Source organism: Nycticebus coucang, chromosome 17 (genome assembly GCF_027406575.1).
Source record: "Nycticebus coucang isolate mNycCou1 chromosome 17, mNycCou1.pri, whole genome shotgun sequence".
NCBI lineage: Eukaryota > Metazoa > Chordata > Mammalia > Primates > Lorisidae > Nycticebus > Nycticebus coucang.
The window spans coordinates 38,874,234-38,900,488 of NC_069796.1; the positions used below are offsets into that span (position 1 = coordinate 38,874,234).

The window sequence follows — 26,255 nt, forward strand, 5'->3', positions numbered from 1 at the left end:
TTTAGTTTTTGCCTGCATTCATTTGTAGGTGTGGGTGTGGGTGTGCACTTTTATCCCATATATAGATTCACGTAACTACCCCCACAGGATAGATCCTTGTTAGGTCACTACAAAAGAACTCTAGGCCCAGGTAACCTGTTTCTACTCACATCTACTCCCACTTCATGCCTCCATGTCCCTGTCCTATCCCCTGGCAACCACTAATCTGTTCTCTACCTCTATAGTTTTGTCATTTTGTGACTCTTACATACACGAAATCATACAGTAAGTGATGCTTTGATACTGAGTTTTTCCATTAAGCATACTGCCCTTGAGGTCCCTTCAAGGTTGTTGCATGTATTATCAATAGTCATTCCTTTTTTTTTTTTTTCTTTGAGACAAAGTCTCACTATGTCACCCTTGGTAGAGTGCTGCGGCATCACAGCTCACAGCAAACTCAAACTCTTGAGCTTAAGCGATTCTCTTGCCTCTGCCTCCCGAGTAGCTGGGACTACAGGCGCCCACCACAACACTGGCTATTTTTGTTTCAGTTGTCATTGTTGTTTAGCTGGCCCAGGCCGAGATCTAACCCGCCACCTTTGGTGTATGTGGCTGGCGCCGTAACCATTATGCTATGGGTGCCAAGCCAGTCATTCCTTTTTATTCCTTTTAATAATGTATGGATTTACAACAATTTAGCCATTTTCCAGTTGAAGGATAATTGAATTGTTTCCAGTTTTTGACTGTTATAAATAAAGTTACTGTAAATATTTGTATACAGGTTTTTGTGTGAACATAAGTTTCATGTCATGTTGGGTAAATTCCTACAAGTGGAGTTGCTGGGGTACGTGGTGAGTGTGTATTTATAAACCTTTAAGAGAAATGGCTAAATTCTTTCATAGTGTCCAATTTGCATCCCCACCAGCAGTGTCTGAGAGTTGCTCTGCATCCCTCCCAGCACTGGATAGTACTACTTTTTTGTTCCTTTTTTCAAAATGTAGCCATACTTATAGGTATGTAATACATGTAGTACCCCACACAGCTATTAAAACATAAACAAGACGAAGTCAAAATCCTTCTTGAAAGCTTCCAGTGGCTTCCCATTGCACTCAGAGTAAAATTCAAACTCCTTTCTGAGGCCTGCCACATCCTCCCTGCTGACCTCTTACACCTCTGCCTCTCTCTCTGCTCCAGCCGCACGACTTCCTCATTGTTTCTCTACACCATAAGCTTGTTTCTCCCTGAAGTCTTTTCCCTTGTGGTTCCTTCTGCCTGGAATGTCCTTGCCCTGGGTATCTCCGTGGCTCAGCTCCTCACTTTGTTCACTTTCTGTCTAATGTCAGCTCCTCAGAGGCCTTCCCTGATGGCCAAAGTGAGCCTCCATCCCTGCACTCATCCTCAGTTCCCTTATCCTGTTTTATTTTCTTCATGGCACTGATCTCTGTGTGAGAGAAAATTATATCATTTGTTGACTTGTATCCTATGTATCCTATAAGGACAGGGCTTGACTTTTTTTTTTTTTTTTTTTGAGACAGGGTCTCACTCTGTCACCCATGCTAAAATGCCATGGTGTCAGCCTGTCTCACTGCAACCTCACACTCCTGGGCTCAAGTGATCCTCCTGCCTTGGCCTCCAGAGTAACCGGGACTATAGGTGCCTGCCACAATGCCAGGCTGGTTTTTTTGTAGCGATGGGGTCTCACTCTTGCTCAGGCTGGTCTTGAACTCCTGAGCTCAAGAAATCCACCTGTTTTGGCCTCCCAGAGTGTGAGGATTATAGGCGTGAGCCACTGCAACCAGCCAGGGCTTAACTTTTTGATGATGCTTCAATGACTATCTCCAGTGATTAACACAATGCTTGGCACACAGCAGGCACTAATAAATATTTGTTGCATGAATGTGTATCAGTAACCTCTTGTGACCGTCCTCTCATCCTTTTGGCCTGCCTTGTACTCACTGTTGCAAGCAGGTGAGTACATCTACCCAGATGCTCTACACAGCTCAGCTCTTGTCTTCTGCCTGGGGCTTCTTACTTGCAACCTGGAAGTCTAAGGAAGTTAAACCTTCTAGGGCAACCCCTGGCCAATGGTGGTTGAAGTTGATGGATATATGGTTCCTTCTGTGACACTCAGTGGAGAATTTTGAGGTGCACTCTACACTACTACTCAACATGTCCCAGCCAGATCCAGCCCCGGTTGCACACAGTGTTAACCAGGTCTCTTTAACACACCATGATATTGGCTTTCTCTGCTTCCTAGTCTCTTACTTCAAAACTTGGGATCATGTCTTGATTTAACTTGTAAGCAAGTCCCTTCCCTGCTTTCTCTACATGCAGAGGTAGAGGGATAGCCTTAAATTAGAACAACTATATGGAACATATAGACTCAGACTCATAGGGGAGACAAATACTAATTAGATAAAAGGAAGCAAAATCTAAATAACTATAAGTTAAAAGAGAGAGACTTTTCAACAAATGGTGTTGGAATAATTAAACATCCATATGGAATACAATGTATCTCAATCCTTATTTCACATCACACTCAAAATAGATCAAAGAACTAATTTTTTAAAAATGAAAACTATAAAACTAGAAGAAAAGGAGAAAGTCTTCATAGCCTTAGGATAGATGGAGATCACAGAATGAATGTATTATAAAAAGACAGGATTAAGAAAATGAAAAGGTAAGCAATATACTAGAAGAAAGTTATACAATACATATTTTTGACAAAGGATTTATATCTAGAACATATTAAGAAATCATAATTATAATTCAATATAAGACAACCAAATTAAAATATGAGCAAAAGATTTTAACAAATACTTCAAAAAGAAGATATGCAAATACCCAATAAGCACATAAAAAGTTGCTAAACATCATTAGGTATTAGGGAAATATAAATTAAAACCACAGTGAGATAACATCATATGCCCATTAGAATGGCTAAACTTTAAAAGACTGGTAATAAGTGTTGGGAAGGATGTGGAGCAATTGCAACATTGGTGGCACAGTCATATTGGGGAAAAATTTGGTAGTTTCTTATAAAGTTAAACATACACTTACCATATGCCCAGCAACCTCCATTCTACGTATTGCTATGGTTTGGGTGTGATTTGTCCCTGCCAAAACTCACATTGAAGTTTGGAGGTTTAGTGAAGTCAGGAGGTAGGGCCTAGTGGAAGATGTTTGGGTTATGTGGGTAAAGCTTTAGAGCTGGGTTGTCCAGGTAGTGAGTTTTTGCTCTCAAGAGACTGAATTCAATCAGGCCCAGTGGCTCACACCTCTAATCCTAGCACTCTGGGAGACCAAGGTGAGTAGGTTGCTTGAGCTCAGAAGTTCAAGACCAGCCTGAATAAGAGCAAGATGCTATCTTTACTGCAAATAGAAAAAAAAAAAAAACTAACTGGATATTGTGGCGGGTGCCTGTAGTCCCAGCTACTTGGGAGAATGAGGCAGGAGGCTCTCTTGAGCGCAAGTGTTTGAGGTTGCTGTGAACTATGACGCCACAGCACTCTCCCTAGGGCAACAGAGTTAGACTCTGTCTCCAAAGAAATGGGTGGCGCCAGTGGCTCAGTGAGTAGGGCGCCAGCCCCATGTACCGAGGGTGGTGCTGCCAAACTGCAATAAAAAAAAATAGCCAGGCATCGTGGCAGGTGCCTATAGTCCCAGCTATTTGGGAGGCTGAGACAAGACAATCGCCTAAGCCCAAGAGCTGGAGGTTGCTGTGAGCTATGACGCCACAGCACTCTGCTGAGGGCGACAAAGTGAGACTCTGTCTCTAAAAAAAAAAAAAAAAGAGAGAGAGACTGGATCAGTTTTTAAGGAATGGATTAGTTCTGGACAGAGGGGGGTTTGTTGTAAAGCAGATTTTCTCCTGTTTGGGCCTGCTTTGTCTGTGTTCTCTTTTCCTTTGACCTTCTCTGCCACATTTTGACCCAGCACATAAGCCCTTTCTAGAAGCTGAGCAGATGCTGGTGCCCTGCCCCTTGAACTTTCCAGTCTGTAGAACTGGAAATAAACCTCTTTTCTTTATAAATTACCTGGTCCCAGGTGTTGTGTTATAGCAACACAAAACAGACTAAGAGAGGTATTTACCCAAGAAATAAAACTATATATGCACACAAATATTTGTACCTGAAAATGTCAGAGCAGCTTTATTCATTATAACCAAACTTGAAATAGCCCAGGTGTCCATTAGCAGGTGAACAGATAAATTGTGGTATATCCATATAATAGCATACTACTCAGCAGTAACAAGGAACAAAATACTGATAAATGCAACAACATGAATAAACCTCAAAAACATCATAATGTTTTATTCAGCATACTGAATAAAAGAAGCCAGACAGAGGGTATACAATATATGATTACATTTAAATGAAGTTCTAGAACAAGCAAAACTACTTCTGATTGACTGGCCTTGAAGAGGTGACATTTGAGCAAAGATCTGCATGTCAAGAGGGGAGGGCATTGTAGGGAAAGGGCCCTATCGGAACAAAGGACCAAAATCAGGAAGGAGCTTGGTAACATTGGGAATAGTCCAAAGGCCACTGTAACTGGGCAAAGTGGGTAAGGCAGAGAGTGGTTGGAGGCAGGGTGGAGATGTGGATAGGAGCCAGATTATGCAGGGCCTTAAGCTTTGATAAAGTTTTGGAATTTGATTAGCTGGGTGCAGTGGCTTTAACCTATTGTCCCAGCTACTTAAGAGTCTGAGGCAGGAGGATCATTTGAGCCTAGGAATTTGAGGCTGCAGTGAACCATGAAGATGACAGGTGACAGAGATAGACCTTGTCTCAAAAAAAAAAAAAAAGTTTTGGAATTTAAAGTGAATAAAATGCATGGTCTAGTGGGACAGAAATACATAATCAAATAAAGGCAATTCAGGGCCATGTTTTCTGGTGTCAGATAAGGAGAGAAAGACTGAACAGGGCAGACAGGGCAGGGAGTGGGGCCAAACTTTGTCAAGAGGTGATTGGGGCTGTCCAGGTTGAGGAAAAGATCTCTAGAGTATGAGGCATCAGAGGACCATAAATATGAACTTTGATGTGCATCTGCTCCCATGGAGGGTTTGTTAAACCTGAAGATTCCTTTAGGCCTGGCCTCTGGAGATTCAGAAGCAATGGGTCTAAGACAAAGCCCAGGGATCTGCACACATAAATAAAATGACACTTCCCACTCTAAAGCAGGTGCACTCTACACTTCCCAAGCTGCCGATTTGGTCTCTCCGGGGCCCTGGGAGGGGAGCAGACTGGGCACACTGTCCCCTGGACTATGGCTAAAGCAGCTCAGGGATTCAGGCAAAGGTGGCATCTAAAAAAAGTAAGGCTCTGGATTTGATGGGAGCAAAGGTAGCATGTATCTTTACTACGCTGGCTGAAGAATTGTGATACAGGAGCCCTGGTCACCAGATATAACAATGATGCCTGAACCCCTGCCCATGGAGCCACATAAGTAAGTGATGGGGCTAAGAATGGAACTTAGACTTGCCCTTTCACTTGCATCCTTTCCTACAGTGTGGTAGGAAGGCAAGGAGGGAATGACGGGTGGCTGCAGGGACCTGGAGAACAATTTCTACACCTAGAGAACAGTTCCTACCACACAGCATAGCACCTCATTAACTCTCATAAGCAGCTGTATATGGCTGGCCCTAATATTTTTCCCATTTTGTAGATGAAGAAAGTGGGGCTCAGAAAGGCTTAGTAAATTGTACTGAGTCCCAAGGTCAGGATGTAGGAGAACCAGGGCTGGAACACAGGTCTCGGGGCATTCCTAATCATAGCATTGCCCACCTCCCTCCCTGCTTCAGTGGGAGAAGTCACTTCATTCCTTAATGGTTTTTTTTTTGCAGTTTTTTGGCCGGGGCCAGGTTTGAACCCACCACCTCCCCTATATGGGGCCAGTGCCCTAGTCCTTGAGCCACAGGCGCTGCCCTTCATTCCTTAATCTTAAATGATCTTCCAACCAAAGGTTGGGGGAAGGAATACAAGTTTCTTTTGTCTCATCCCTTTCAGAAGGCATCTAACTCCTTCTCATGTGTCTTCCAAAAACGTTACCAAGACCCAAAGGACCCAAAGACTCCTGAGATTTGGAGTCTCCTGGTGTGAACCAAGATGTAGGGTCCCTGCCAGGAGTGCTTGTCTGGATCTTCTAAGAATCTCACAATAGTGCCTCCTGCCTCCGCTTTATCCAAGCAACAGAAGGAGGTAGTGAAGGCGGGAGCAGCAGCAGCAGCGATAGCAAATCTGTCCCCAGTGCACTCCAGTACTGCTTTGCTATGATGAAATACACATGGCATATGGCTGCAAAGTTACTATCTTAAGAGCAGATAGAAACGAGAATTTTTTCATGTGCCAGATTTCATTTCCCTTTCTGAAACAATTCTTATAGTAAACAGAGATTTTCTGATCTTATTAAGATCAAGAAGATGGGAATTCCTTTCCACTTTTAAGACAATAGTCTTGTAGAGTTTCAGTCTGTTGATGGTGCAGATATTTTTAAACTTGGAAGCTCTCTCCCGCTAAAGGCCAGGCCAGGAAGAGGAGCTGTCACCACCAGATGACCAACTCCATTCCAGTTACAGACCACCAAGATGATGAGACCTCCAGATGAGCTGTGGCTGCCATCCCTTGGCAGATGGGTGGGGAAAAGGAAAGGCTTGCTGAGTGTGGGAGGCCACAGAGTGGAGGAGGCAAGGAGGGACCAGGAAGTGAGTAGAATGTGACTTTTAGGAGAATTATTTTGAACCACATCTTGTATGCTGACAACATAATGATCATTATTAGAGCCTCAGATGTAACATGAAGCCTGCCCTGAAGATAAATTTTCCCTTTCAGATAAGCATGGCCTGTCAGCCCAGTATAAGATGGTTCTATGCCAACTCCCCCCCACCCCACTAGTGAAGTTTGGAGTGCGCTAGGTGCTCTGTCCTTGTTACCTTTCATTAAGGACTTTGCTGTTTTTGGAAATAAGGGCCCCATTTTTCGACCTGGTCTTTGAAAGTCATCCTGAGAAACAGTTTGTGTAAGCACCACCGATGTATTTGCAGTTTTCTATCCATTTTTAGTTTCAAGAATGCTATCTACAATCCTATTTCCCCACTAACCATCCTGGACACAGTATGACGTCTTATAGAGGGGCCTGAATTATACCCACACAGATTTTGTTTGGCTTTCATGGTGTTTTGAAAACTGGTTTTCGTGTCAAAATTCTGTTTGCTGGCTTCTCTTGAAAAATCAGAAAACCTAGCCACACTGAGCCGTATTCCCTGTGACAAGTGGCTGGACCTCAAGAATAGTTGCTCCCTTTGCACAGATCTTGTTCTCTAGTTCACCATAGTCCCTACCACTCCCCACAATCCCCCATCCACACTGTAAAAGAAAGTTCAAGCTAAAAGACAGATACAGATACAGGGGGTCTAGTCTTGGTTCCACAAATTACTTCCTGTGGCTCCTTGAACAGGTGTCTACATCTCTCTGAAAGCTATTTTTAATCCATAGGAAGGAGATAATAAGATGATGTGTGCAGAGCACTGGCAGAAAGACCAGCAAAGAGGAAGCACTGATTGAGGATTTGTCACACATGTTCATTGGTATATAGTACTATTTCTTGTCAGTGACACAGAGGAGACTTGAAGATGGTATATAAATACAATTGGACACACCTACCATAATGTAAGCTTCAGATAGCAAGGATTTTTTTTTTTTTAGATAAGGTCTTTGTCACCCAAGCTGGAGTGCAGTAGCACAATCACAGCTCACTGCAGCCCAAATTCTTGGGCTCAAGCCATCCTTCTGCCTCAGCCTCTCAAGTAGCTAGAACTACAGTTGCATCACCATGCCTAGCTGATTTTTTAAATTATTTTTTGTAGAGATGGGTCTCACTATGTTGCCCAGGCTGGTCTTGAACTCCTGGCCTCAAGTGATCCTCCCACTTTGGCCTTCCAAAGTGCTAGGATTACATGCATAAGCCACCACACCAGGCCCATATAAGCAAGGATTTTTCTTTTTTTTTGAGACAGAGTCTCACTTTGTCACCCAGAGTAGAGTGCTGTGGCATCACAGCTCACAGCAACCTCAAACTCTAGGGCTCAAGTGATTCTCTTGCCTCAGACTCCCTAGTAGCTGAGATTATAGGCACCTGCCACGACATCTGACTATTTTTTTAGAGATGGGGTCTCACTCTTGCTCAGGCTGGTCTCCAACTCCTGAGCTCAGGCAATCCACCTGCCTCGCCCTCTCAGAGTGCTAGGATTACAGGCATGAGCCACCATGTCCAATCTAAGCAAGGATTTTTTAAAATCTAATTTGCTTATTCCTACGTTACCAGGACGTAGTACGGACCCTCACACATGGTAAGCACTCAAAAAACGTGTTGCCTGATTATGTGGATTTGTTGTTTTGTTGCAGTTTTCATTGTTGTTTTAGCTGGCCCAGGCTGGGTTTGAACCCTCCAGCCTCAGTGTATGTGGCTGGCGCCATGACCACTGTGCTACAGGCACCAAGCCTGGATTTATTGTTTTGCTGACTTCTTCTTCTTCTTATGTCATGTTATTATTAGTTTATAGGCTAATTATTTCTAATTTACATGTGAGAAATTTCTTTCCTTAATTCTTTAAAAAGTTAAAAAGCAGGGAGATGCTTAAGAGTTGATGCATCTTCATTACTATTGTTAGTTGAGTCACAGCCTGGAAAAAAATTATATTCTACGCAATGATTTTCTAAGATCACTATCAGAAGGCCAGTGAACTTCAGGAATCAGTGCTCAAAAAAGTCACAATTAATGCATTTAGGCCATGCATCTTGAGAATTCAAGGTACTGTACAAACCCATTTAAAGCATTAAGTGCTCCCTGAAACTTTTTCCTCAAAAATAATACTTTCAGAATAAAAATGCATTTAGGTAAAACCAATGGCAGGTCCTGTGTCATGATCTCAACATGGCTCAGCCTCTGAGTGGCAGAGTTTGTTCCCTATTAAATGTAATTTTCCTGGAAATACAAGAGGTGAGCTGCTTCTCAAGTGAATTCAAGCCAGTTGGAACGTTATATTACAGGAACCCACAGGAGCTTCCAATAGGCTTGTGGTTTTAGCACTGGTGGCCTGTAGGGGTCAGCTGTGTTTTTTATTTGCTCAGCATCCATTCCAATTTCTGGTAACTAAACTTCAGTTTTCCTTGGGAAGCCATTCCTTCCACACTTTCAACTGTGGGATTTAGAGGAGGCTGAGTTCACCACCGGCGCCAGAAAAGAACATGGAATCAGCCAATGTGTCACATCCCCTGGCCAAAGCCACACAAAAAGCAAGAGTTTGGCTTTCCCAATCCTTGAATGCAGCCTTTTAACTGAATCCAGATTTTACAGAACAAATCCTTTTAATAAAGGGCCCTGGAGCCAGCTATACCTCATTTACCCCTGGATTTTTAGTTTCACGAACAATACGTTATCTCTCCCTCTTTCTTAAACTAATTTGTGATTGTGCTTCAGCACTTAAAATGGAGACATTCCTAACTAGCAAATTGGAATTTGAAAAGATAGATCAGCTCTTTTCAACCAGCACTGAGTGGTGGGCATCTCTGGGGACAATGAGCACAAGTACCACATGACTGGGGGCAAGAGAAAGCCCTCCCACAAGGAGCAGAAGTATGAACTGGGATGTGCTCCACTGCCAGCGCTAGGATTGGCCCCCTCATATAGAAAGTCTGTGTTTGGAGGAGGTAACAAGAAATGCCACTGCCCTGAGGCTGGGAGTAGGAAACTTCTCTGAGGACTCAGAGTGTTGTACTTGCAAAACAAGGATCACTGACTTATCTACAGTGCATCCCATAAGGAGTTAAGACCTTAGTGAAGAAGTGCATCACAGCACACCATACTACAGTGGTATGAGTCCCACTATGCACTGTCCCTGGGCCATAAGAAGGAAGCCCAGATGACTCCTGAGAAAGAGATTTTTAAACAAAAAATGATCAAAAGAATTTCAGAAGAAATATGATGAAAGAAAAAGGAATGCCAAAATCAGCAGTCTTCTGGAGGAGCAGTTTCAGCAGGGCAAGCTTGTTGCATGCATTCCGTCAAGACCAGGCCAGTATAGCTGAGCAGATGGCTGTGTGCTAGAAGGCAATGAACTGGAGTTCTAGCTGAGGAAAATCAAGGCCCAGAAAGGCAAATAGTTCCTTCTCCCTCCTGTCTTAGCTCATGTAATAAAGGCATTTATTGTTCTTAAAAAAAAAAAAAAGAAAAAGAAAATGTAGATCAGAAAAACAGGCACAAATTTGTAAGACCCACTACTCAGGTGAAAATAGAAGCCTTGAACCATGTCCAGAAGTAAACAGATGACTTTGCCTCCTTGTCCTTCACATGTACCTCGAATTCCATTAGAGCAGTGGGCTAGGACCCAGTAGAAGTATAGTTTTTTCTCATTTCTTTCATACATGAAAGAAGACTCTGATCATTCTTTCCTGGCTTTTATGCATGGGTTAGCCACATTCACTGGCTTCCTTTTCACACGGGTCCCTTTGTCTGCTTCCATGAGGAGCAGGGGAGGAGACATTGAAATAAGCCTGAGGCCAGGTCTTGGTGGGCTTCTCTAGTGCTTTAAAACTCTCTGTACTTGACTGAAGAGAATTCTGTTAGCATTTGCCATTAAGCCTGTGAGCTCCAAAAAGATGTTCAATTTGTGCAGCATTTGAAGACATTCATTTAATAGTTACTGAGGGCCTGTGCATGCCAGGCTCCAGCTTCCACATGTAGAGCAGCAAGTGGGCAGGCTTTCTCATTTTCAGGAAGACTTGCTTCTAATCCTTGGTCAGCCCTTCTTCACCCTTTGGGGTGGCACATTTGCCGTGGTACAACTTTCCCTTCCAACCCAGCCTAAATACTGGTGCCAGATAATTCTTCACAAAACAATGTATTCCATCCCCATTTCTTACTTCAAGGAACTTCATAATTCCCTGTATTTCAAACTGAACCTATCCTCTTCTGTTCACCCTTAATAAAACTAATTATAAAGCTAACAGTTTGGAGCACTTATGTGCCATATGCACAGGTTTCATAGGTTTCTCAGTTAATCTTCCAAATCACACTATAAATGGATATCAATCTTATTCCAGTGTTTTTGTAGATGAGGAAACTAATACACAAAGAGGTTAAGTAACTCACTCAAGGTCACAAGGTCTGACAATAAGTGATGGAGTTTGAATACAATCTTGTTACTCTGGATCCAGACCCCATGCTTCTACCAGAAGATTCTGCCATCTCAAAAGCTCTTCCAGTCTGTTCTGTCTCTACCTTATATCTTACAAAGCTCTAATTTTTTTTTTTTTTTTTTTTTTGAGACAGAGCTTCAAGCTGTTGCCCTGGGTAGAGTGCTATGGCATCACAGCTCACAGCAACCTCCAACTCCTGGGCTCAAGCGATTCTCCTGCCTCCCAAGTAGCTGAGACTACATGTGCCTGCCGCAACGCCCGGCTATTTTATTTTATTTTATTTTTTGGTTGCAACCGTCATTGTTGTTTGGCGGGCTCAGGCTGGATTCAAACCCCACCAGCTCAGGTGTATGTGGCTGGTGCCTTAGCCGCTTGAGCCACAGGCACCGAGCCAACTCTCTAATTTCAATTGTCTAGTTAGGCTGGTCTTGTTGCTATACCCACCATTCTCTAATTTCATTGTCTTTGCTTATGTTTCATCATTCATTTGTTCATTCATTCATTCAATAAAGCACCCAACAAGCTTATCATACTCTATGCCAATAATTTCATTGTTTATTTGTGCATTCGTTCCTTCATTTGTCCAACAAATATTTACTAAACCCCTGCTCCAGGTGTTCAGGTTGTCCCCCTAACCCAGAATGCTCTCTTCACCTACCACTTCTCCAGATTCTACCTATCCTTCATGGCTTTGCTCCACACTTTTTCATGCATCCCTCCTTAGCTCTAATCCTTAGCCAGTGCAGCTGGCATGGCCCTCCTTTTCCATGAACACCAAGGGCACAGAAGACATAGCTTAGCATTCAGTTTCACAGCAGCTTGGCAAGGTCTCATGCTGTCTCATCTTCCTATCAGGATTCAGATGCCCGGAGGATCAAGCTAGGGTACATGCTTCTTTCATATCCATCCATGTTGATTGCACACTGGGCATCTAAGAAACATTCTTTCATCCAACTATTGAGTAAACAAACGGGGTCCAATGAAAATATAATGGTTTTTAAATGGATCTTTAAAAAAATATTATGAATCTACATTCTCTTTCTTTGCCCTAGAATTCACTTAAAGTGTATTGTAAGGTAGGTATTATTATCCCCATTTTACAGATAAAGGTGGGACCAGGTGCAGTGGCTCACGCCTATAACCCTAGTACTCTGGGAGGCTAAGTCGGGAGGATTGCATGAGGTCAGGAGTTTGAGATCAGCTTGAGCAAGAATGAAACCCTCTCTCTACAAAAACTAAAAAAAAAAAAAATTAGGTATGGTGACCCCACCTATAGTTCCAGCTACTCAGGAGGCAGAGGCAGAAGGATCATCTGAGCCCAGGAGTTGGAGGTTGCAGTGAGCTATGATGACACCACTGGACTCTAACCCTAAAAAAAAAAAAAAAGGTAAGGTTTAAAGAAGATTAGTAACTTGCCCAAGTTTATTCACAATGTAGACAAATCTCAGAGCACAGGCTCCCAACCACGGCACCACGTTACCTCCACAATCCTTGGTGATTCTCCTGAATGAACAAATGTTGAAAACCCTTTGCTACTTCTGTTAGCATTCAGTTTCACAACAGCTTGGCAAGGTCTCATGCTGTCTCATCTTCCTATCAGGATTCAGATGCCTGGAGGATCTGAATTTCACAAACAATATGCTTTTCTAGGATAGACATTTTTCTGTATTTCCAGGAATGGAAACTCACTGCTATTGTGAAGAAATGATGAAACTCTGGCAACTTCTACATCTGGCCCACTGCTTAGTCCTGAGACTTGAGGTCAAAATCCTAGAGAAGAGCCATGTGGGATGTGCTCTCTGGCCAACTCTCTGTTCTTGGATGCTGCCAGCAACAATACTGTTCGAGTTTTTACCTACCTGATGACACTCTCAGCAAGGTGAGAAATGTTCTGTTTTTCCTTTGATAGTTATGCCCTCACCCAACCAACTCAGAAAAAGGGAAGTGTACAGGGACGTTATTGAAAATATATCCTAACCTCTTTTCTCCCCAATATAGTCCCCAAATGTTCCAGCTGCCATATCTAGCTATTGTGAGTAGCTTCCCTTTCTTCAAGGCAATTGCCTCTCCCTTCCTCCTTGCCCTGCCCAGATTAGAAGCATGGAGGCATACACCAAGGGTCTGGAAAACCTTCTAGCCAAAAAGCCTTACAGTCTTTTTTTTTTTTTTTTTTTGTAGAGACAGAGTCTCACTTTATGGCCCTCGGTAGAGTGCCGTGGCCTCACACAGCTCACAGCAACCTCCAACTCCTGGGCTTAAGCGATTCTCTTGCCTCAGCCTCCCGAGTAGCTGGGACTACAGGCGCCCACCACAACGCCCGGCTATTTTTTGGTTGCAGTTTGGCCGGGGCCGGGTTTGAACCCGCCACCCTCGGTATATGGGGCCGGCGCCTTACCGACTGAGCCACAGGCGCCGCCCAGCCTTACAGTCTTGATGAGTACTGTCAAGAGTGTAGTTATGGATGTGTCCATTTCTGCTCTTCCCTCTGCATCAGTGTTCTGCAGAGGGTAGCTCTTGCTCCTAATCATTCAAAGATAGTTTGGGGATATGCATGGATTACCTTCACACCAGAGTTAACAGATAATGCTGCTCTTCTCTGCCAGCCTCTGAAGGACACCACCTACTGCCTGGTCCTGAGATGTCAGATGCACCAGATTCACCCCACCTGCTTCTTCCTTCCCCTCAGTCTTTCCTTTTATAGTCTTTTAGCTGCCTTCTCTTAGCACACCTTCCTAGGTCTCTCCTTGCCCTCTATTTCTGCAACCACTTCTCAAACCATTGCCTATTTCTCCTTTCTTTCCAATCCCTCCTCCATTCTTTCTGCTCTCACCACTTTCTTCCTCCACTGGATCTCTCAAATCTTATTTTGGCCCAACTCCTCCTACCCTCAAAACCCCTCCCTAGATCTGCCGAACACCCCAGGTCTGGCTGCCTCTGTCCTGTTCCCACCATCTTCCTACCCACTCTTTTCTGCTCCTTGGCAATCTCTTCTCTCCTATTAGCGCAGTTCGCAGGGGTCCTCAAATTTTTTAAACAGGGGGCCAGTTCACTGTCCCTCAGACCATTGGAGGGCCAGACTATAGTTAAAAAAGAAAAAACTATGAACAAATTCCTATGCACATCTTATTTCCTTATGCATATCTTATTTTGAAGTAAAAAAAACAAAACGGGAATAAATACAATCACACCACACCAGTTTGAGGACCCCTGGATAGAGCCATGGTTCTTTACCTTTCACATCTTCTTTTCTATTTATATGCTAATTTCTTATAAAAGTAAATATTTAAAGGCAAAAAAATGCCACTTTTAAGTAAATAATAAACAGTATAAGTAAATAATAAACAGTGCAAATGGCACTTGGATATGAGATGTACTCCCCAGGCACTCTTGATCTTCAAGGACCATGTCCCAATCAACCTGGCATTGCCTGACACCAAAAGGTGCTCACTAGAAGTTGATTGTAATCTAACTTCCAGGTCTAAGATTCCATACTCTGAGAGGGAGGGACAACATATACGAAACCTTCATGGCAGTGCAGAGATTAGAAGAGTAAAACTTAAATGAAAATCAGTCAGCAAGAATAGAAGGGATGAGATCAGCAGGGGCTTTCAAACTGAGACCATTGGATGTTAAAGTTTTATTTTGAAAGTGTAGGTAGGCATCCCATTATAGCAAACAAGGAGAGTAATACAGAAAGTTAATTTCTAAAATGAAAAATAAAAAATTTTGTAAGTAGGGCTTGCAAGCTTGTTCTAGGCCTTGCTCTAGGAGCTTTTCAGTAATTTCTCTTTCTGTTGGAATAGGAGACAGAGACCTTCTGTCCCAGGCTGGGCTCCAACCTCTCCCATTCCCTCTCTGGATAAGAATGAAGTCTTATCACACTCTTTAAGTATTGGGTGTACTATTTGCTGCAAGGTTTATAGGGGTAAGGTGCCAGAGAGAGCAATCCAGTTATCAGCCCCAGCCCCCGTCCTCTCAGGTACAGCTCCGGGAGTAAGCCCCCAAATTTAGCTGGGTCTAGAGTCACGTGGAGGCAGCAGCCCATAGAAAACCCTGCGTGCCACACCCTCAACAAGATCACGTAGGGACCCTGGCCTTGTCTCCCAGACGTTTGCACTAGCAGCGAGAGAGTATCTGTCGGAGTCTCAGACAACCAATCCAACCTGAGGAAGGTGCCCTATGGGCGTCTCAGGTATCCATCCCGCTCAGAGGCCGGCGCAGGTAAGTTAGAAGCCAACCTCGCGTCCCGGCGGCGCCTACTGCCCCTGAGCGCTCCGGGCGGCGCCTGGAGGCCCGCGCCTGGAGGCGGGGCTTGTGCTGTGACGCCGCCTCTCGCCTCGCTCCGCCCCGTGCGCGTTGCCAGGGTGATCAGGTGACTCCCGGCTCGCAGCTCTCAGGGCCGCGGTGACGTCAGGCGCGGCAGCTCCCTACTTGCTCCCAGACAGGTGCGGCGAGTCTAGGGTGGTGGTGTTGTGTCTCCTCAGTTCCGGACCTCACCACGATCCAGCCGGTCCGTGTAGAGGAGAGGTGAGGCGCGGCAGCCCCGGGTCGGGCCAAGCTGGGACCAGGGAGGGGTGAAGCGGGGACAGGGTGCGTCCCACTTCCCGGAGCTCCCCAAAGAGAGCCGCGGGAGCCGTCCGGGGCGCGCGCCGCCCCTGGGTAGAGCCAGGAGCCAGGGAACGGCTGCAGCCCGCCAGCTGCCCTCCCGGCGCCCGGCGACTGCTGTTGGGCTCTCCGGCCCGGCGCCGGCCGCCCGGCCTCTCCGAGTGGACTAAGGTGCCCCGCGATTCTGCGGCTCTCGCCTCAGGAGGAGTCGGCCGGCTCGGAGCGGAGTCCGCCACACCCCGTCTCGCGGGACGCCTGCGGGAGGCTTCTGGATTTCTTCGCTTTGGGCTGCTATTTCTGAGGCGCTGCTACAAGGCTCCGAGCTGGGCCAGCTGAGGGCTGGAGGCCAGTCGGAGCCCCGCGGTGGGAACAGGGGCCGGAGGCAGACTAGAAGTAGATTGGGACGCAAAACCAGCGCCTGCGGGGCAGGGGTAATCAGAGAAGGTGGTGCGGGAGAAAAAGCTATTCCTCGCTGATTTTGATAGTGGTGGTTTGGGATCGGAGTACACCTTTTAGGGAAGGTGAAATCTGAGCCGTGTCCTGAGGGGTGGGGACTAATCTGGTGGCAGAGGCGGGGGTTGAAAGAGTAGGGGGAAGGAAATAAAGGGATCTCTGGGAAAGGGCCTTGCGCTGGAGGTGGAGGAAAAAATGATTAGGTGATTAACTGGGCTGCGTGCTGGGGCTGTTTTAGGGGGGAAAAGTTTGGAGACTTAGGTTGGGGCTGTCTGGGAGAAAACTCTTGAGTGCGAGATAAGGGTTTGTGTGCTGTGGGAAGCCATTGAAATGTCGGATAGATTGGGGTAAAAGGGGAACATTATGACGGGGAGACACTGAGGACGTTGTTGTAGCACTCCAGAAAAAGAGGTGAAAATACCGTGGTCTGATGGGAATTCTGGAACTCTACTTATGAAATAGGGTTTGGGGTATAGGTAGGCAGGTGACTTAAAACCCCAGCCATTGTTAACAGATTTTTATATTTTTAACAGATAATAATTGTATATATGTATTTGTAGGGTACACTGAGATGTTTCAGTACATGTAAACTTTGTGGAATAATTATATTAGCATATTTTTAAAAATTCCTTCTTATGAGAGGACACACCCAACAATAGCTCATTTTCTTGGATCACATTTGACCAGCTTTTTTTTTTAGATAAGTCCCTCTTATAATTGTGTCCCGCCCCCAAGAGGTGTGCCATACACCGTGACCCCCCATCCTCTTCTCTCCTCCTAGCTCCCTTATTCCCCTACCCCTCCCTTGTGTTAGCTCATCTACTTCTTCACATTAGAATTGAGTACACTGGATTATTGCTTCCCCATTCTTGTGGTGCTTTACTAAGAAGAATGTGTTCCACCTCCATCCAAGTTAATAACAAAAGTTGTAAAGTCTTCATCTTTTTTAATGGCTGAATAGTATTCCATATATACACATATGTACCAGAGCTTGTTAATCCATTCCTGGGTTGGTGGGCATTTAGATTGTTTCCACATTTTGGTGGTTGTAAATTGAGCTGCTATAAACAATGTAGTGTGAATGTCCTTACAATAAAAAGATTTTTTTTTCTTCTGGGTAGATGCCTCGTACTGGGATTGCAGGATCAAATGGGAGGTTATGACTAGCTGAAAGCTGTGCTCCCCTCAGTTTACATGGAGGTTATAAAGTCCATAACACTTTGCCCTTCAGATGTTTCAGAGTGTCTTACAAAGACCAGTTATCTCTGGGGTGAAATCTAAACCCCAAATGACTGGTAGGAGATTTAATAAGGGGAAGTTATTAAAGAAGAATTGCACACAAAACACGAACACAGGGCACTGGGTAAGCTAAAAGGGTTCTCATACTCTTTGTTAATTGTAGAACAAAGATCTAAAGCCCCAAATCCTTTTCTACCAGCTTCTCTGAGCTTGTGGGCTTCTCAGTGTAAGGCTGTTTAAGTGTTAATTTGCCATTTTTCCTAATTTCCTGAGAAATAGGAAAAAGATATTTTGATTATATGAAGCAAAATGATTTGGTGATTTATAATTTTTCCCAGCCCTGAAATTTATTATTGATGCTGTGACCAAAAAAAGTACAGCTGTTCATTTTATGTTGAAACTTATCAACTTCTGTTTTCTGGGAGGAAACAAAATGGCTAAACCTTTCCACCAATTTGTTTTGTAATTTGTTTGACTCCAGAAAACAAAATTGCACCTCTAGGGATCTTGTATAGTAAAAGGCAGGTTAGGGAAGTGCTAAGGAAGGTGGCCACAGCTGGTTTGTGCATAAATGTAGAAACTGGTGTAGCACTCAACAGAGGACAAGTCCAGAGTGGTGGGACCTGGGGAAGAGACTTTCCAGTCAGATCAGTAAAATAATTCTCTGTAAAAGAAGCCCCAAAGTATGTGAAAAGTCAGAGTAGTTTTTACCCACTGTGTTCCTGATCACCAGTAGGGATTATGACAGCGAGTTTTAAAAGCCTTGTAGGAACCTCTTACTATTAAGAACTACTGAAAATTAGAGGCTGGGCAAGGTGGCTCATGCCGGTAATCCCAGCATTTGGGGAGGTTGAGGTGGGAGGACTGCTTGAAGCCAGGAATTTGAGAACAGTCTGAGCAAGAGCAAGACCCCCATTTCTATAAAAAATAGAAAAATTAGAGGAGCTTGAGCAAAACTAGAAAAATAAGCCAGGTGTGGTGGCTGGCACCAGAGGCGCGGGTGAAGCCGGAGTCTGAGGCTGTAGTGAGTTATGATGACACCACTGTACTCTAGTCCAGGGGACAGAGCGAGACCATCTCAAAAAGAAAAAAACTCTGGAAATTAGATGTCTTGGCCACATTAAAACTTTGTTAACTATTTTCTAATTCTCTTTGAACTGGCCAACTAATTATACTTCCTTTGAAAAGAAACAGTCCACCTCCTCCTCCCCCAAGCAAAATAACTATGTGCTGTCAGGGCAGCTAAGTAGGCCAAGAGTTTTGGGAAATTTTCCGCTTTCATTCACCCTGCCTCCCCCACAAGTTTTCTCATTGGTAGAGAACTTAAGACTTTATTGTCAGGAAAAAAATGTTAATCTGTTTACCTAAATACAAGCTATGAGAAACTCCAAGACTGGCCTTCAACAGAAATGCTCCTCCTTAAGGAGAACTGGGCAGAGGTGAGAGGTAGGGCTGGGGTATGAGCTGGAGCATTCTGAGCTTTTCACCTTCGTCACCCAGTGCCTTGAGCAGGACACTCTTTTCTTGGCACAGAAACATTCTTCTACCTCAAACTAAATAATAGTCAATACCTCTTTCACAGAGGTACCAAGGAGAATTAATGAGAGGCTTATATGAAATTTGAGTTCCTCTAAAATAGAATATTTTAATTCTTGGATGAATGGTTTATTTTGAGATGGCATGAAATAAAGAGGTGGGAGTTCTAAATTTTTGTAAAAGCCTGATTCAAACTCTTAAGGCCTTTTTTGCTGGGTTTTTTTTTTTCTTCTACAGTATATGGGCTTGGTTTATCGATCAGCACATAATCAAGAACTGGAGGCCTGGGCCTAAGTCTATATATCTGTGTTGGTATTTCTTATATAAATAAGCTCAAATTGTTCACTATCCCTCCCCCCCCTTTTAAAAACTATTTTAACCAGGTCCTGGCTCTTTTAGAGTGTCTACAGTAAACCAGTAACACATTAGATGGTGGGGCTGGCACTTTTTTTTTTTTGAGACAGAGTCTCACTATGTCGCCCTCAGTAGAGTGCAGTGGTGTTGCAGCTCACAGCAACCTCAGACTCTTGGACTTAAACGATTTTCTTGCCTCAGCCTCCCAAGCAGCTGGAACTACAGGTGCCCACCACAACACCCGGCTATTTTTTGTTGTAGTTGTCATTGTTTGTCAGGCCTGGGCTGGGTTCGAACCTGCCAGTCTCCGTGTGTGTGGCCAGCGCCCTAACCTCTGAGCTATGGGCACCGAGCTGCGTGGCTGGCATCTTTTGATCCAGCGTCCTTTTAACAACAAGAGTATTATCAGAAAGCATCACACCCCTAAACAGAGTTAGTTATTAAGCTTATTAGACACAGAAGTAGAAAATATTGCTTACTAAATTGGACGACAAATGAAATAGTCTTTTGGAATTTCCCTATCCTATATTATGCCACCAGTCCTATCACTCAGTCTAGTAGGGATTCAAGTGCTTGCTGATGTGCCCAAAGACACTACTGAACTACAACATCCGTCTTTTAGACTTTTGACATTTGTTGGCCACAAATAGCTCTCTCATGTAAGGGAAGTTATGATAGAAAAGGTTTCCTGTTTTCCTTAAGCTGAGCAGAGTACTGTGTTCCAGACCTTCAAGCTCCTCACGCTTGGCCAAGGCTACTAATTGGCTTAGCTATAAAATGGGAGTCAGCAATTTAAAAGCAGCAGCAGTATAAAAGCAAGGGAATTGAACATGAGTTGACCTTCCAGACTCACAACCAAAAAGGTTCACACCACTCTAGGCACTATACAAAGGACTCTTCAAAAGGAAGTGAGCTTGGGATGATGTCTTTGTAGTCTTCAGGAGATATATTTGGAGTATATGTTAGCACAGATATAGGCCTCAAAGCCCGTTCTGGGAAGCAAGATGGGTCCTCACATCTAAAGCATGGGGGTAAATGGTTTGAATCCAGCCTCTGTGGGAGTACGCCTGTGGTATGACTTTGCCAAAAACAAGAGATAATTTATATTTTTCTGAACACTTTCTGTTAAATGGTTTTAGGGAGTTTTAGTAATCATGGTGGGAGAAGGAGGGTTTGATCTAGCTGAATTTACACATTGGGAGTAATGCCTTATTTGGAGTTGCCTATCTATAGTTTCCTGATGATATGCAGTAAAGAATCATTAGCCAATCTCAAGATCATTGGCTCAGAACATACATTGTAACTGAAAACTGTTTAGACATGGTCATTGTTATGTTCATGGGGAACAGTTGAACTGCAAAGGTATTTGGAGAGAGGAAGACCTTGGAAACAGTGTTAGATTCTTGCCATATTAAATTTCTAATGCTGCATGTAGTATTTTAACCAGTAAGCTTTCAGTATCAGGACCTTGAGCAAGATCAGTTGGAAAGAATATGTGTAAAGAGTGGGACATTTATAGGAATGTGCTTTATCATTAAGCCAATACTAAGTGTTTTCCTGCTACACTAGCTTCCTGGATGCTCCAGACTCTTGATTCCTTTCCTATCCCTAGCCTTTTTCCACCCACAGCACCTTCTCTAAAACCAATCTAAACTCTGATCCCAGTTTCTGCATCCTGTCTCTGCTAACTTTGTTAAACTGATTCTTGATTATCTTTCATATTTGGTGGTGGCTATGTTAGAAACTCCAGTAAGAGGTAGTGGTACTTTTTTTTTTTTTTTTGGAGACAAGGAGTCTTATTTTGTTCCCCTAGGTAGACTCTTGGGCCCAAGCAGTCCTTTTGCCTCACCCTCTTGAGTAGGTAGCTAGGACTACAGTGCCCACCACAACATCCAGCTAATTTTTCTATTTTTAGTAAAGGCAAGGGTCTCACTCTTGCTCAGGGTGGTCTTGAACTGTTAAGCTCAAGCAGCCTTACAGAGTGCTAGGATTACAAGCGTGAGCCACTGCATGGGCCAGAGGTAGTTGTATTTAAAGTAAGGGTCTTGCACTTGTATATGAAACAGACCAAGAAATTCCCTTTGTTGCTTATGTGTTGAGAATACATTCGTTTAATTCTAACTATAATGTTGTAATTAAGTCCTGAGTGTTAATACTCACAATTAAAGTGTTATCGATAAAAAAAAAATAAATAAATAAAATAAAGTAAGGGTCTTGGATGTGGAAACTCCAGTGTTTTTCATGTTTCTTCCCCCCCCCGTATGATTTTTGTCTTATCTATATGCCATCTGTACTATTATTTAACATTTTTTAACCCTAAAATTTATTTAGAAGGGAAATTGTATCATTGCCTTAAATTGAAAATGACTATATCACCTGCCACAAATAGAAAGTAAATACTATTACACTATTAAATAACTATTAAAATAAAGTTGTTTTTCCACATTCCCCAAATCATGCCACATATCCCACATATCTTTGGGTGAAGGAATTACTGCCTTCGCCCAAAGATATGACTCACTAATAGTGAGTTTTTTAGGAGACTGTGGATGAATGGTAGGGTGGTTTGGGGTAGACAGACCTCTAGACGAGGCCCCTTAAATACTATCCTCCTCTTGTAGCTCTGTGGTACTAGGAAGGCCACAGAATAAAGAATCTGGGAGCTAAAAAGAAGTGCAATGAAAAACTCCACTGGTGTTTTTATCTGAAGCTTGTTAGGAGGAGGCCTGGCCTGAGTGGTATTGAGGCTGTATACTATATAAAATTCTAGGCCTTTTGCCAGAGATGTGGCTTCATTGATGCTATGTTATATTCTTTCAGTGCAAGTGTGGTCCTAGAAAACTCAGATTTTCTTCAGGGGATATGATATTTTTTTAACCCATCAATAACCCAAACTACTTTGAGCATGTTGTCTTTCACATATAGAAAACTTTCTGTGGGTGTTGTTAATGACAGAAATCTGAAGTTATCATCCAGCATTTGTTTTGTTTTTTTCCAACCTTTGTTGTCCTCCAAGACTGTGCCTCTAAGAATCCTATGAAAACAGAAGAAAGGGGGCGGCACCTGTGGCTCAAAGGAGTAGGGCGCCGACCCCATATGCCAGAGGTGGAAGGTTCAAACCCAGCCCTAGCCAAAAACTGCAAAAAAAAAAAAAAAACAGAAGAAAGGGCGAGGGTGGGGTGAGCTGCTCTGGGGTTGTATGGTCTTTTAGGGTGCTGCACATGGTAGTCATGAGTGATAATTTGCTTGTGTGAAGTGAAATTCACTGTTATCCATTAAGAGCCACCCTGCAGTGCTGACTGAGCTGCTGCTCCCTCCCAGAGTCAGGAGAGCACTCTTTCATAGTGGAGCAAAGCTGTGCCTGGCTTGATATTCATCAGGAACCAGGAGTGCTTAGTTAAATTGCCAGCGCATTAAGCTGTAGGGGCCTCTTTCTAAACTATCAAGATTTCAACTTTCCCACAAAGCCTAATCTAATGCTCTGGGAGGAGGCAGAGCAGAGCCTGTCTTTCAGGGGCTGTACTGCTGGGGGACCTGGCCTGGGAAGTAGCCTTGTCAGACTTGTTGGGAGAGATGGACCTGTCCCTTTCTACTATGTCCTCTCAACTTGGCAGGGGGCAGAGTTCTTCCCTTCTCTCTCTCTCTCCATGCCCTAACCTCTCCTTTCATTACCCAACTCACTTTCTGTGTTGATAGCTTTTTTCCTTTTTCCTTTCCCTTCTGTTCACTGCTGCCCTCTCTTTTGATCCTTTCTCTTGCTAGGCCTCATTTTCTCTCCATTCTCACTTTGAGGGCTGACTATTTGAAGTTCCAGAGTTACAATGCTGTCTTGTACATCCCCGTAACTAGATGTAATTCAGAGGTCCCTGGTCTTTTTTTTTTCTGGGGAGGAGCCAACCTTCTCTTTTCCACTGCCTTTTAGGTAGCCGAGTTGGTGGGGTACTGACCAGAGTCCCTGAGCTGAGTGGTTGGGTGAGGCTGGATGTGGCCCTCCCCCAGGAGGACCCAGAGGTGTGGGGAGGGGGTCATAGTAAGAATTTGCTGCCAGTGTTAGGAGCTGTCCGACAAGGGGCTGAGTCCACCCTTAGGGACTCCTTCCAGTAGCTGAAGGGAATAGGGAATCCTGCCTCTAGACCAGCAGTTCTCAACTTATGGGTCACGACCCAAAAGAACTGTATTAAAGGGTTGCAGCCTTAGGAAGGTTGAGAACTATTGCTCTAGACAGTCTTCTGGTTTGGTGAAAGGACTGTACATGATGAATGAAGGCTAGAGGAGGGGCTCTGGGTGAAGTTGGCCTGGAACCCACAAGACTATTTGCAACTATGAATCTTGCCTTGAAGCCAGGTTTTTCCAAGTGTCAACTGGAATAAACTCTGTTCTCAGTGTAGTAAGATGGTTGTTGGAAGCATCTAGAAGTATGGCTTTCCTGCTTAGTGAGTTGAGAAATGGATTATATCTCCTAAAATCCATGTAGTCTACTTTATCCAACAGTGATCAGCAGGAGTTTTAACTTTCGTTGTTGTATGTGACATGCATAAAAAAAGTATAACATAAGTGTTCAGTTTAATCACTTGTATTCATTAGTATATCTGTGTGATCTATTCAGGTCTGGAAATAGAACTTTACTTTTAAATCCAAATGGTGTAACAGAATGCACTGTGTTACAATTTGCTTTTTTTTCCCCCTTGTCAGCACTTTTCCATATGAGCACATGTAGCTGTGCCTCAGTCTTCTTAAGGGTCATGTAGCTGCAGTTCTGTGGTTTGGAAATACTGTGGTTTATTTAACCATTCCCATATTAGACATTTGGGATGTTATATTATGTATCATGTGCCATGTATAAACTTGAATTTTTTTGGCATAGTATAAGTATGTATATATAGGATAAATTCCTAAAGGTGGAATTGCTGGTTCAATGGATAGGATGTTTTTATTTATATGGGGTCCTACTTAAAAATGTGTCTTTTTTGAAGAGTTTATAAGAAAAAAGGATGGACCATCTGTGCAAAGATAATTTGTTTCCTCCAAACTTTAGGGAGAAATGGCTAAGGGTAGGCCACTGTAGCTGTTATTTTAGGTAGTAATGATTTTTTTACAAGGGCTGTTTAATAAATGTTATATTTTATAAAGGAACAGGTCCTAGATCCAGCCAGAGGTTCATTATAGAAAGCTTAAATGATTTTAGCAGATGATATGTTATTCTCTATTGAAGGGACCTTCTCTGAGTTCCCTCAGAAAGTCTGTAAGTCTGGAATAATGCTAAAGTGTACATACAAAGTTTAATATTGAAATATTGGAGGGAGATAAGAGTGATTGACTATAGCTATATATATACATTTTTATATTTATATTTACATATATATATATATTTTTTTTAGACAGAGTCTTACTATGTCACCCTCAGTATAGTGCTGTGGTGTCACAGCTCACAGCAACCTGAAACTCTTGGGCTTAAATGATTCTCTTGCCTCAGCCTCCTAAGTAGCTGGGACTACAGGTGCCCACCACAACACCCGGCTATGTTTTTGTTGCAGTTGTTTAGCTGGCCTGAGCCAGGTTTGAACCCACCACCCTCAGTGTATGTGGCTGGTGTCGTAACCACTGCGTTACAGGTGCCAAGTCTTTCTTCTTTTTTTTTTTTTTGAGACAGAGTCTGAAGCTGTTGCCCTGCGTAGAGTGTCGTGGCCTCACAGCTCACAGCAACCTCAAACTCCTGGGCTTAAGCGATTCTCTTACCTCAGCCTCCCAGGTAATTGGGACTACAGGCGCCCACCACAGTGCCTGGCTATGTTGTTGTTGTTGTTGTTGTTGTTGTTGTTGTTGTTGTTGTTGTTGCAATTGTCATTGTTGCTTTACCTCGCCCGGGCCAGGTTCGAACCCGCCAGCCTTGGTGTATGTGGCCAGCACCCTACTCACTAAGCCACAGGCACTGCCTATAGTCATATTTTCTTTTCTTTTTTTTAATTTGAAACAGAGAGTCTCACTTTGTTGACCTGAGTAGCGTGTCATGGCATCATAGCTCACAGCAACCTCAAACTCTTGGGCACAAGTGATTCTCTTGCTCAGCCTCCTGAGTAACTGGGACTATAGGTGTGAGCCACTATGCCCAGCTAGTTTTTCTGTAGTGGAGATGGGGGTCTCTCTCTTGCTCACTTGCTCAGGCCAGTCTGGAACTCCTGAGCTCATATAATCCATCTGCCTCAGCCTCCCAGAGTAGTAGGATTACTGGTGTGAACCACTGCACCCGGCCTCCTAGCCATATTTTCTAATAATTCTGAACTACTGTGGATAATTAATGTGGGGAGGACTTTTCAGACTTTGCTGTTTCCAATCTAATCTATAAGGACAAATTAAGAATATTTACACTGAGAGTGGGAACTATGTAATAGAGGAAATGGCTTGGAGGACAAATGGCAAAAATGTTTTCTGTCTCTTTAAAAATCCCCCCACTCTTTTGGAACTAAAATCTGTTTCCCTGCATTGGGCAGTAGTCATGGGGTTAGAGAGTGTTCCTTTGTTCTGTGCTGTACAGAAGATGGGCTTGGAGACCTGGTACCTGGTTGTGGGTGGGCAGAGGTCATGGCTTTGTCTTCTGCAGAGCTGGGAAGATTAGAATCCTTAACTGTAGTTGAACAATAGACCCTCCTCTTTAAAAGCTTTGTTTCTGCTGATGTACAGGAAGAATTGGTATTTTAAGACAAATAGGCCATTTTTTTCTCCTTTGCTGGTAAAGTAATAAATTTCCCTTCTTTTCAAAAAATTAAAAAAAGAAAGAATGCTTACATCTTTGTGTTAGCTTAATGTTGGGATAGTGGCTTAAAGTAGTTACTTGAATATCATTGGTAAACCATGTTACTAAATAGTGTATAGATTTTTTAGCTTCATGTGTACTCA

The 26,255-nt window shown here is 43.5% G+C and overlaps 1 protein-coding gene and 1 long non-coding RNA gene across 7 annotated transcripts in view; one reads left to right on the plus strand and one right to left on the minus strand.

Annotated features, from left to right (window-relative positions):
* CYSTM1 (cysteine rich transmembrane module containing 1) overlaps positions 1–26,255 on the plus strand; it is a 138,516-nt gene that overhangs the window by 58,002 nt on the left and 54,259 nt on the right. The window contains exon 1 of one of the 5 annotated variants that reach the window (XM_053566496.1): positions 15,375–15,395. The exons of 1 other annotated variant lie outside the window; for it this stretch is intronic. The gene's annotated coding sequence lies outside the window, so the exon portion shown is untranslated. Of the gene's footprint in view, positions 1–15,374; positions 15,396–15,555; positions 15,702–15,825; positions 16,211–25,089; positions 25,111–26,255 lie in introns of those variants that run through there. 3 more of the 5 variants (XM_053566493.1, XM_053566494.1, XM_053566497.1) reach the window with 3 other exon arrangements.
* Positions 11,734–15,544, minus strand: LOC128568708 (uncharacterized). 2 transcript variants are annotated; one of them, XR_008375200.1, is made up of 3 exons: positions 15,413–15,544; positions 12,445–12,543; positions 11,734–12,128 (listed from the first exon to the last, which is right to left on the minus strand). It is a non-coding gene; the product is annotated as an uncharacterized LOC128568708 (long non-coding RNA). The 2 variants fall into 2 exon arrangements; XR_008375199.1 differs by having other exon boundaries at positions 15,338–15,476.